This window comes from Lissotriton helveticus, chromosome 12, assembly GCF_964261635.1.
Source record: "Lissotriton helveticus chromosome 12, aLisHel1.1, whole genome shotgun sequence".
NCBI lineage: Eukaryota > Metazoa > Chordata > Amphibia > Caudata > Salamandridae > Lissotriton > Lissotriton helveticus.
Window position 1 is genome coordinate 827,408,156 of NC_136073.1, and position 12,483 is coordinate 827,420,638.

The window sequence follows — 12,483 nt, forward strand, 5'->3', positions numbered from 1 at the left end:
ACATGTTTCAAGCGGCTACTTAAGTGAGTGGCATAAGAAGTGCTGCAGGCCCACTCGTAGCATTTAATGCACAGGCCATGGGTATATCATATACTACTCTACAAGGGACTTGTAAGTAAATTAAATACGCGAATCAGGTGTAAATCAATTAAATCATGTTTAGGGGAGTGAGCACAATCCTTTACCACTGGTTACAAGTGGCCATCAAAAACAAATTTAGCAAAGACTAAAGGGAAAAAGGCAAAACTTTTGGGGATAGGGCCAGGATCAACAAATTAGAAAAACCTGATCATTTTACCTCTTGCATATATGACCCTAAAGCCTCAGTGCTGTCCAACCGTCACTCAGGGTGCCAACTTTGCTTGAGTACAGAAGAACCACTAAGCCTGGGGGCAGGTTTGTATTTCAAAAACTACACCATGATCTAAGGCATTGCCAATGAGATTCAGAATGCTACTAGTGAAGTAACTGCCTTAGACCTTTATTCAAGTCGGACTATGGTCAAAGTAAACCTCAAGTGAATGATAATGATGCATAACTAATGTCAAGCAAGGCTTTTTTTTAAATAGAAATATAATTTTGGGTCAGAAATGTGGTCTTTCATTTTACAAAATTTCAATAGAAACAATCAAAAAATGGCTCTCATTTTGTTATAGTTGGTATGTCGTGAACGTCCTTTTTCTACTAGTGTCTTCTTTCACTGCCACATGTTTGGTTGAATACTAAGCTACATCAATTTTGGCTTACTCTTACACTTTTATTGGTTTGTACCTTTTATTAACTTATTTATTGCCATATCCATGATATTAAACAATGTTGTCTTCATTTATCCTTTATCCAGAATATTATTTTCTAGATAAGAGGATTTATCCCATATTTAACGATAAACTTGTGCACAAACGCACTTAGCAGCAGCACTGAAAATTGTGCATATACCTTGTAGGCTGATCATTTTAATATTTCACAAGCAAATACCTATTCATCTGCTTTATCTTTTTCTGTAGCAACAAGGCAAGGCTTTGCCACTTAATTGTCCACTGAAGACATGCCTATGCAGCTGTAGAGTTAATATCCGTATTTTTTCTTCCTGTGTAATGTCTGTCTTTTGTTCCTGGAGGCATAAAATATAATTGCTCATATTTGTACAGTAATATCATCCCCTGTATTTTTTGTTTTTGCCTTGGAAATGTTCAATACAATGTAAGGCTTCATAATTCTTTATGAGATCACTATTCTCCCTCATTTTCCATACTATATTGCCATTGAAACCATTGCTTCTGGAACGGTAAGTAATTGGTAAGTATATCACATACACAGTTTGTCTGATATTTCTGAATAGCGTGGTTCCCACATCTGTATCTATGTTTATCAATTGTTTTGTGAATTTGTATATATAAGAGCCAGGCAGTGTAAGTCATGTTGGATTTGAACTCTGCGGGGGGCTCTGCCTGAATGTTGTTTCTTGCCAGTTGCCATATGTGCTAATCTTTACCTGATGTTAGTTCTCTTTTAAAACAAAATCAAGGATTTGAGAGTGGACTGGAGTCAAGGCTGATCAAGGCTGATACATTTTTGAGTGTGCATAATTTGACATAGTTCAAAGGCATTTAGTACTTTATCTTTCTTCACAAAACAATCCCTACTGATATTTTGTGAGCATGGGATGCCAGTTGTTTGGGGGAAACATTCTCATGCCATTTCTACATGAGGATCCTTGATTGTCAGCTTCTATTTCTTTGAAATTGTGTTTCTTATAAATTATTCCATAGTGCAATTGGGTGGAAACTTTCAAACAATGTAAGCATTATGTTCTGTAACCTTAACGTGTGCAATAACACACTTCGTCATTTATTAATAGGTCTAGGTAATAAATAACGTAATCACTTACTTCCTCTGAACCATCAAAAGTTAGATTCCGGTCCCTCAACCATTGTGTGAATGACTCTTGATCTCTCCTCTAAATGATACAGATGCTGTCAATGTGCCTTCATCGTTAAGGCACATTGAAGAGGGTCAAATGTCTGATCAATCATCCTCCAATTTCTTCCACCTTATTTAGAGATCAGGGAAATTAGGTTTTCCAGGAGATAAAATTAGGCAAATCCCAAAAATGAACATAAAAGCTATTAGTCATTTCGGGCAAATGGTCTATATTTTACTAACTGGGAAATATGAAGTATAATTTCTACTTTTGACCTTTGCTGTGTAACTAGGCTCTTTTATCACACTGCCCAAAATTGTCAAGGAAAAGAAAAAGACATAAAAAAATGTTAGTGTAGTGTTAGTCAGCATTTATATAGACTCATAACAGTTTCTTGTGAGATTAAACTATTTAACAAATCTGTGTAGAAAATTGCAGCTATAGCCTAATCTTTATAATCTACTCAGGCTTGTTTGACAAATAACAGGACTCTGTTTAGCAAATGTCAGTACAGTAAAGTCTCATGGTAGCTTGTAATTTTAAGATATATATACCCGGACGAAGGCCTCTGGCTGAAACACGTAGGTCGTTTGTTTGCTCCTGATGCACTTAGCACTTTGCACTTTTTAATGGAGAATATTTGGAGAAAAAAACAGAAAATAGAAATAAAAATGATGAATGCTTGAAACAACTACGACTTACCTCAGTTTTGCTGCTGTAAGTGCTGCCTCTCTGTGTTCCTCTGGGATTTGTGGTAAGCATCGGGGGAGAAAACACAGGAAATCCATTTTCCATTTGGGAGTTTTAATAAACATTGCAGTTTGACAAACTTCGGTGGTCCCCGATCTATCTTTGCACCTTGGAAACTGGAAAATCGAAAAGGAGTTTGGTTGGATATATATATATATATATATATATATCCACACAGTCCTGGAACCCCATTTGGAATGGCCACAACAGAAGCTTGTAGAAACGCTCGTTTATTGCTTCATGCCAGTGAACAACAAGCAGCAGAACACTTCAGTAACTGGTATCGCCAGACGCGTTTCGAGAGTCATGGTGCTCTCTTCATCAGTGGCTTAATGAAATAAAACAAAGTTGCTGCATTTTCGGATTCAAATAGTCAACACCTGCCCCTCACTGGGCGTGGCCGCACTCGGCTCTCTGGGTGTTGTAGTGTCAATGAATAATAGTCCCAGTGGATGCGCACTTCGTACATTCTGTAAAGTTCTAATCCCATGTGGGTAGAGGTGAAACACAGCTTTCATTCACCCCGCTTTACTGAAGCAACTGAGCGCGGGATTACGCTCACACCAGGATAGAGTCGCTCCCCTTCTGCCTTGGATCGCTGACATCAGGTAGGTGCCTGCGAAGGGTCGTACGTGTACGATGAGCCATTCCGCGACCAGGAAGGGCCGCTATAAATCCACACAGTCCTGGAACCCCATTTGGAATGGCCACAACAGAAGCTTGTAGAAACGCTCGTTTATTGCTTCATGCCAGTGAACAACAAGCAGCAGAACACTTCAGTAACTGGTATCGCCAGACGCGTTTCGAGAGTCATGGTGCTCTCTTCATCAGTGGCTTAATGAAATAAAACAAAGTTGCTGCATTTTCGGATTCAAATAGTCAACACCTGCCCCTCACTGGGCGTGGCCGCACTCGGCTCTCTGGGTGTTGTAGTGTCAATGAATAATAGTCCCAGTGGATGCGCACTTCGTACATTCTGTAAAGTTCTAATCCCATGTGGGTAGAGGTGAAACACAGCTTTCATTCACCCCGCTTTACTGAAGCAACTGAGCGCGGGATTACGCTCACACCAGGATAGAGTCGCTCCCCTTCTGCCTTGCTGACATCAGGTAGGTGCCTGCGAAGGGTCGTACGTGTACGATGAGCCATTCCGCGACCAGGAAGGGCCGCTATAAATCCACACAGTCCTGGAACCCCATTTGGAATGGCCACAACAGAAGCTTGTAGAAACGCTCGTAGGCACCTACCTGATGTCAGCGATCCAAGGCAGAAGGGGAGCGACTCTATCCTGGTGTGAGCGTAATCCCGCGCTCAGTTGCTTCAGTAAAGCGGGGTGAATGAAAGCTGTGTTTCACCTCTACCCACATGGGATTAGAACTTTACAGAATGTACGAAGTGCGCATCCACTGGGACTATTATTCATTGACACTACAACACCCAGAGAGCCGAGTGCGGCCACGCCCAGTGAGGGGCAGGTGTTGACTATTTGAATCCGAAAATGCAGCAACTTTGTTTTATTTCATTAAGCCACTGATGAAGAGAGCACCATGACTCTCGAAACGCGTCTGGCGATACCAGTTACTGAAGTGTTCTGCTGCTTGTTGTTCACTGGCATGAAGCAATAAACGAGCGTTTCTACAAGCTTCTGTTGTGGCCATTCCAAATGGGGTTCCAGGACTGTGTGGATTTATAGCGGCCCTTCCTGGTCGCGGAATGGCTCATCGTACACGTACGACCCTTCGCAGGCACCTACCTGATGTCAGCAATCCAAGGCAGAAGGGGAGCGACTCTATCCTGGTGTGAGCGTAATCCCGCGCTCAGTTGCTTCAGTAAAGCGGGGTGAATGAAAGCTGTGTTTCACCTCTACCCACATGGGATTAGAACTTTACAGAATGTACGAAGTGCGCATCCACTGGGACTATTATTCATTGACACTACAACACCCAGAGAGCCGAGTGCGGCCACGCCCAGTGAGGGGCAGGTGTTGACTATTTGAATCCGAAAATGCAGCAACTTTGTTTTATTTCATTAAGCCACTGATGAAGAGAGCACCATGACTCTCGAAACGCGTCTGGCGATACCAGTTACTGAAGTGTTCTGCTGCTTGTTGTTCACTGGCATGAAGCAATAAACGAGCGTTTCTACAAGCTTCTGTTGTGGCCATTCCAAATGGGGTTCCAGGACTGTGTGGATTTATAGCGGCCCTTCCTGGTCGCGGAATGGCTCATCGTACACGTACGACCCTTCGCAGGCACCTACCTGATGTCAGCGATCCAAGGCAGAAGGGGAGCGACTCTATCCTGGTGTGAGCGTAATCCCGCGCTCAGTTGCTTCAGTAAAGCGGGGTGAATGAAAGCTGTGTTTCACCTCTACCCACATGGGATTAGAACTTTACAGAATGTACGAAGTGCGCATCCACTGGGACTATTATTCATTGACACTACAACACCCAGAGAGCCGAGTGCGGCCACGCCCAGTGAGGGGCAGGTGTTGACTATTTGAATCCGAAAATGCAGCAACTTTGTTTTATTTCATTAAGCCACTGATGAAGAGAGCACCATGACTCTCGAAACGCGTCTGGCGATACCAGTTACTGAAGTGTTCTGCTGCTTGTTGTTCACTGGCATGAAGCAATAAACGAGCGTTTCTACAAGCTTCTGTTGTGGCCATTCCAAATGGGGTTCCAGGACTGTGTGGATATATATATATATATATATATATATATATATATATATATATATATATATATATATATATATATATATATATATATATATATATATATATATATATATATATATATATTTTCGAATATCCCACGGTCGCAGAACACAAGAAGAGCCGCACTCAGGATTTCAGTTTTGGCAGTTTAGTATTTTAATGACTCGACGCGTTTCGACAGCACGGTCTTTGTCAGAAAGTCAATAAAAAGATCAGGAAGTGGCAATGTCTTTTTAAGAATTCTTGTTTACATCATGGACATAGAAAACACAGCATGGAATTCACATGTGGCAAAGGGTGAAAACTGTAGAACAAATTGCCGACTGGCAGAGAGCACTGGTGTTGTGCTGCGATGTATATCCAGACAAAGGGTTGGGGCGCTGCGTTAGTGCATGTAAACCCTCCTGCAAATTTAAATGTCCATGATTTCTGAAGGAGCAAGAAAATTAATGTGTAAATTATAGATTGCTATATGGATAGGTGAATACCCAGTTGTGCGCGTCCTGTTAATGCCACATGATGTCCACAGATGTAAGACCCTGGGTTAGGCCCACTTCCGGTCCCATTATAGAACTTCAAAAAATAATAACGGTGTTGCGGAGAGGCGATGGAGTGGAAAAAGGTGAAAAATAAGACAAAAGAAGGGGTGGGCTGGTGCAGGACCTTAGTCGGTCTGCTGGGAGGCTGTATTCTGAGGGGCAAGTACGTGGTTAGGTGGTGAGGATGGAGGACACAGGGACTCAAAGACAGAGAGGAGTCTTACATATATATGGAGTAAACTCTACAGATCCGACTGTGAATCTGATGTGGTAATACTATGTGGTTCCCGGACATACAAACTCTGGAGAGAGACTGTCCCTTTTTTTCCTCCAGATGGGATCATCAGCTTTCTCTGTTCTCTGAGCACATTGAGCATGGCTGTCTCAACACTTTCTATGCTATGTATGTGTATATTCTTTGGAACTAATCAGCTCTTCAAGTGGCTATAGTGACAGGTAAGTGATTTCCTAGTTGCCCTTGATTCCGACTGAGTATGACTAGACAATAACATTTATTGCCCAGAACCAGACATAAATAATTCCTATTGTTCAAGATTAACACCTAATATCTTGATACTAGAGTTGCAAGATACTGACATAAAAGATTATCACTTGTGGATTGAGCTAACAAAAATCCTCTGTTTAAATCTTTCAGATGACTCTGAAAATGGACAGAAGAAACCAGAGCTATGTTACAGAATTCATCCTCCTGGGGTTCTCCAGCCACCCAGAATATCAGATCCCTCTCTTCTTTATCTTCCTATCTATGTATACCTTGATGCTGTTAGCAAACCTGTTGCTCTTCATTGTTATCAGCATAGACTCTCGACTCCACACACCTATGTACTTCTTTCTGGGCGTTATGGCCTTGGTAGACATTTGTACCACAACCTTCATAGTGCCAAAGCTGCTGGTGGACTTGTTGTCAGTGAAGAAGGCAATTCCATTTGCAGCTTGCATCACACAGCTGTATTTTTCCATGTCTTTTGGCAGTATGGGCAGCTCCTTGGTGGGAATTATTGGCTTTGACCGATACATGGCGATATGTCACCCTCTTCATTATAAGCGGATCATGAGTCAGATGTTCTGTATAACATTGCTGCTCTGTGTCTGGGCAATCCTCTCTATACATTCATTGGTGTACGGTATCTTGGTCTCCAAATTAATCTATTGTGGCTCCAATGAAATTCAGCACTATTTTTGTGATCTCCCACCTCTTTTGAAATTATCGTGTTCAGACACCTCCACTATCGAGTTTTTAATCTCCACTGTGTTAACTGCAATCATGCTTGCATCCCCTCTTTGTGTTCTACTCTCCTATGTTCGGATAGCTATAGTCATTTTTAAAATGAAGTCCGCCGATGGGAGGAGGAAAGCTTTTTCCACCTGCACATCCCACTTGATTTGTGTTGTTTTATCTTACGGACCGCTGCTTTTTGCATATATCCGACCATCTTCTGCAAATGCCCTTGATAAAGACATTTCCATAAGTATATTTTATGTCATGGTGAGCCCTATTCTAAATCCATTTGTATATAGTATCAGAAACAATGATGTGAAAAAGGCATTGAGGAAAGCGAGAAATAAAATGCAATGTCATGAATAGATCTTTCTTTACACTGTTAACCAAATGACCGTTTTTTACAAAAAAAAGAGTACAGCCAACAACGGACTATGTAGGCTGCACCTCAATCTACAGTCAAAACAAGTATAATATCTTGTGCACAATTCTTCCTGCACCTGCCGCTGTTTGTAATCATTGTCCAGCAGATCCAAGATTACAAGATATGAGGTGGTGCACCAGAAAAGAGTTCAAATCCAGTATGAATTTCAAAGTATCTCCTTCATTATTTTTCTTCAATAATAAAGAGTTAAAATCCAGCCGTGTTTCATTTCATATACTCCTGGAACTTCATCAGGGCTCAAAACCGTCTACAGTGATTCTTTTTATTAACTGTGTAACTTGATAATCCAGTGATATAATATAAAATGAAAAGTCCTCAACGTGAAATCTTCAGACTGTTTGGTGACCTGTGGTTAGTACTGAGAAAATTCAACAAGCCCCATACCGTGATGCATATCCATGTTTCAAGTGTTATGCGGTCTGGTTTACGCCTCCAGAATTTAGAAGGAAATACCCTTACACCCCAATTCCAAATTGCAATCAGGTGTGGTTCAGTAACACCATTTTGAAATTAGAAAACAAGTTCTGAATGCCAAAAAGAGGGTATTAATGTAGAGAAACAGTTTGGGGTCATAAAACATGATTTTATATATCACAGGATTTCCAAACACAAACTCACTTAGTACACCTGGCCCCTATATGTCTCCACTAATATCATTCATTTTCTTTCAGGAAAGAAGATCCTTTTTACTAGGTATCCTTATGCTTCAGTTGGGGTCTAAGTCAATCTTAAATAAACTTGAGCTTGGTATCTAATCATATAACAGCTTTTGTCTTCATGCACAAAAGTACTCAGACATTTGCCATTTATAGCCATTGTAGACCTGCTATTCCTGCCATAGACCAGTCAATCCATAATAGGTCAATGTGACCCCCACATGTGGATGAATACTTTCTTGAGCAAGTAAACCTCACCACATCCCTAACAATGCCATTAGGTGTTTTGGTTGTACCGTATTATTTCAAAGATAATACATTATATGCCCTTGGTATTTCACATATTGCAGTCAGTGTCAAGGTTCCCCTATCAGCCAATTGCATAATAGACTTTCATGGACCCAAAACGTTTCTTGAGTGGAGGGTGATGTAGTCAAATTTGCATGGACTATTGATCAGGTGGGCACTAAACATTAGATACCACATCCTCATGGGAACCCATGACAATCATAAGCACATTTCACTGAAATTAACCCTGTTCACCCCTTATTCAAACTGAATCATCAAACATGAACAGGCCACCTCATCAGCCTCCTCTTTATAAGCCAGGCAATGTCCCTACAGCAAGCCAGGCATTAGCTATTTAGCTACATTGTCTGTGTCTTTCTGTGCAGCTGTGAATTCAAATCTCTGCATAATTGTATTTGCAAATGGTCTTTGGTGGAATATTCCAAGCCAAACTGTAAACCTTGTTCTCGCTAAAAAGTAGGTATGATCCTAAAATGTATTTATGCCATCACAAAGCTAGTTTGTGACATTATTTCACTGGTATGTTTTAGTACCTGAGGGAAGCTGACAAAGAGATTTGCAATCTCCAAGACACTTGCCTCATATCTGTTTGGGTTTAGCACCACCATTTTTCCAGATTTTTCAGAAATGATCTTACTTCTATGGCTAATAGCATAGTCCTTGTAAATAGTACTTTAAATGTACTAAAGGCCCTCCCAAACATATTAGTACAAAGCTGAGAAAGGGTACATTAGCAAGGTCAGTAAGATCAAGTACAAATGATGCACCCTGGGAAAATGTTGAAGAGCTGACATTTTTCAATCATTAACCAGAAACTGAATCAGGTAAACAGTTTATATTTTCTAAATGTTTAATTCATTGAGAGCATATGCTCGACGGAACATAAAAACAGTCCCACTGCCTGGCCCATGAGGCAACCACGTTGAATGGTTTCAAATTTTGATTTGAAAGAGCAACAAATTTAACGCATTTAGAAGTGTATATAGACACCTCAATCTGTTCTTCTGTCTTCCTTAAAAGAACGGTTTATGCTACTGATGTCTGTGAGTCCACTTAGGTATAAGCTATGTGTCTCTAATAGGTGGCATTAGGCACCTATTATTCTTGGGTACCATTTAGTATAATTAACCTATTTATATGTTCTCTAGGATCACAATCTTCTTTAAACATTAATGCTGCCAGTAGTATAGAAGAAAGCCAGGCCTCAACAGTTCTATAACCACACCTTTGTTCAACAACAAATGTTGAAGACGCAGACGATCTACTCCCATGTGCTCATGTCTTTCTGGGTTGATATCTTGGGTGTTATCTTTTATCTCCCAGAGGCCATACTAATGATGCTCTGGAAGGATTGTTGTTAGTATATCAGGTCTTCTATTCATCAATCATATAATACAATATTCCCAAACCAGCAATATGTTAAACCAATCAGAGGCTAATTCAGAAGACATAGAAGAGTAGGTAATAGAATACTCCTATTACTGTAGCATGCCTTTCTGAATTTGACCCAAAACATCTAAAAATTTAATAAAATGGGGATATGCATGGCACATTTATAAACAATTAGTAAAACTGCGAAGGACTGTGCCCTCTTTGCACCGGTACTAATAAGCGCATAGATAATTCAGAGCTGGTTATTTATAACGGCAGGTAAGTATACGTAAAAAGTTTCTCCTGTGTCACTGCTTTCTATACTCATAAATGATTTGGTCCATTAGTCATTATCTCTCCATAACAGTACTTAGAGGAATCAGAGCAGATCTTCTAGGAAGGAATAGAAAATATGAACTTTGGCAGTTTTGCAGCAGTTTAGATTTGCTTCAATATGAGAAATCAGTTTAAGGGAAACTACTGGAATTCAGGTTGGAAAAGTAGAAAGAGAAGCACCCCTTGGAGTCCAAGCTCTAGACTCCAGGCCACCAGAGGGACTTAAGGCTGGGCACAATGCTAAGAAATGGTGCAGGGGGCCATGAATTGAAAGTTGTGAGCCACAGTGGTACACACATCCGAAAATCAATCAGATAGAATGTCTACTGAAAAAATAAAAAAATGATCAGAAAAATAAAAAAGGCATAAATGGTCATTGGTAAAGAAAAATCAAAAACAAGCCAAAAAAACAAAGAAATTGTGAAGAAGTAAAATAAATATATTTATATATATATATATATATATATATATATATGTGTGTAAAGGTGAGGGTGTGGATAGGTGTTTCATGTCGATTTACCATGGTATTCTGAAGAAGAGAAATCAGTGGTAATAAACAATGAGCCATTAATTAGAAGGTTAATGGAGAAAATCCTTATAAGACATAAAAGGTCAGGCAATCGAAGAGGCAATGAGACAGATGGTAGGTTAGAGTTAATGAATTAGCCAGCTTTCCATAAATGTGTGACGCCCCATCATCAGCACAGGTTGCACAATAACATTTACTCTGGAGGGCACAGTGACACCATTAGCATGTTTTTCATTTGTAGAAGTTATGATCAACCGTCTTTTCTTTTAATAAATTCCAAGTGTAAGATTCTGATAATAACACTAGTGCAAAGGGCAAATGTAAAAAAATAAAACAATTATCGTTGTCACACTCTTACTTTAAGTTACATTTTTTATTGTTTTTGGTGCCAATTTATCTCCGATACCCACTTCAAGAAAGATTAAAATATCAGAGACCCAGTGCTAATGGCACTGATATTTCATCCTATGGCAAAACACAAATTTGACTTCCTCTACAAGGCAAATTCTCCTTGCATCACTGCTAATCATGTGAGTAATGGCTGGCACAGTCCATCTAGCTGTGATTTAAATTTTCCCTTTGATGGATATACCACCAAGTATTATGTAAAACAATGAACAACAAACAATTCTTGATTTAAAATATATATTGTAGAATTTGAGTTCCTCTGCAGGCACCCTGCTTTCTCCAGTTTTTTTTTCCTTTTATGAAATTGTATTTTTAATGTTTATGAATTTCTATGGTTATCTAATAATGTAATAGTTTGACAGATTGTTTTCATCTAAATAAATATTTATCATGAAGACATTGTTGGAGTAATGCTTCAGTTAAGTCATTTGAAGGTGCTGTTATAACTATAGCACGCACAAACAAGTACACAAATAGATCAAAATGTCAAAGGCTTCTAAAGATTTTAGTGTGTTTAAAGTTTGGCTTCTATTTATTAACCTCAAAACATTTTCTTTACCTTGTTGTCAGTCATTTTCCTCCCTTTATGATTGTTGTGTGTTCACCCCCATTCCTGGTGTTCAGCAGGAGTTTGGGTCACTTGACAGGAAAGCTGTTCTACACCTTCTGCACAATAAACTCTCCAAGGGGAGCTTGGTCCATCAGTCAGGGCTCAAGGTTTACCCCAACATTTGACAATAGGCCATTGCATAAGAGTGATTGTTACAAAGCCCTGTTGCCATCTTGCTAGCCTGCTGATGCTGCCTGCTTCCTCAGCCAAACTGGCTACGAATCACCATAAGAGGGTGCACTGGGCAATTCCTCTTTCATCGACTCCAGTATAAATACAAGCAAGATGATTTTTAGAATGGAGGGTATACGCTATTTTTAATATGTCGGTACTATGATTCTGCATGCCTTCAATGTTTTGCCGCCAGTAACCATGCACCAAGACAAACAAATGTCAGGCTCTACTTCATACGATTCTCATTGTTATGTTAATCTGAACCTTAAATGGGAGGTGGGCTTGGGTTGACTCTAGGTTCCTGTGATGCATTTCAATCTCATTTATCCTTAAAATTACTAATCTACTATGATTTAACAGTGGTGTTAACCAACATTTTGCATATTATAGAACCTAATCTATCTAGAGTGCCATCAATTGACTACACGCTTGGTAAAAGCAGATGAGAAAGTTCTGTAGGGCACATATTATGGC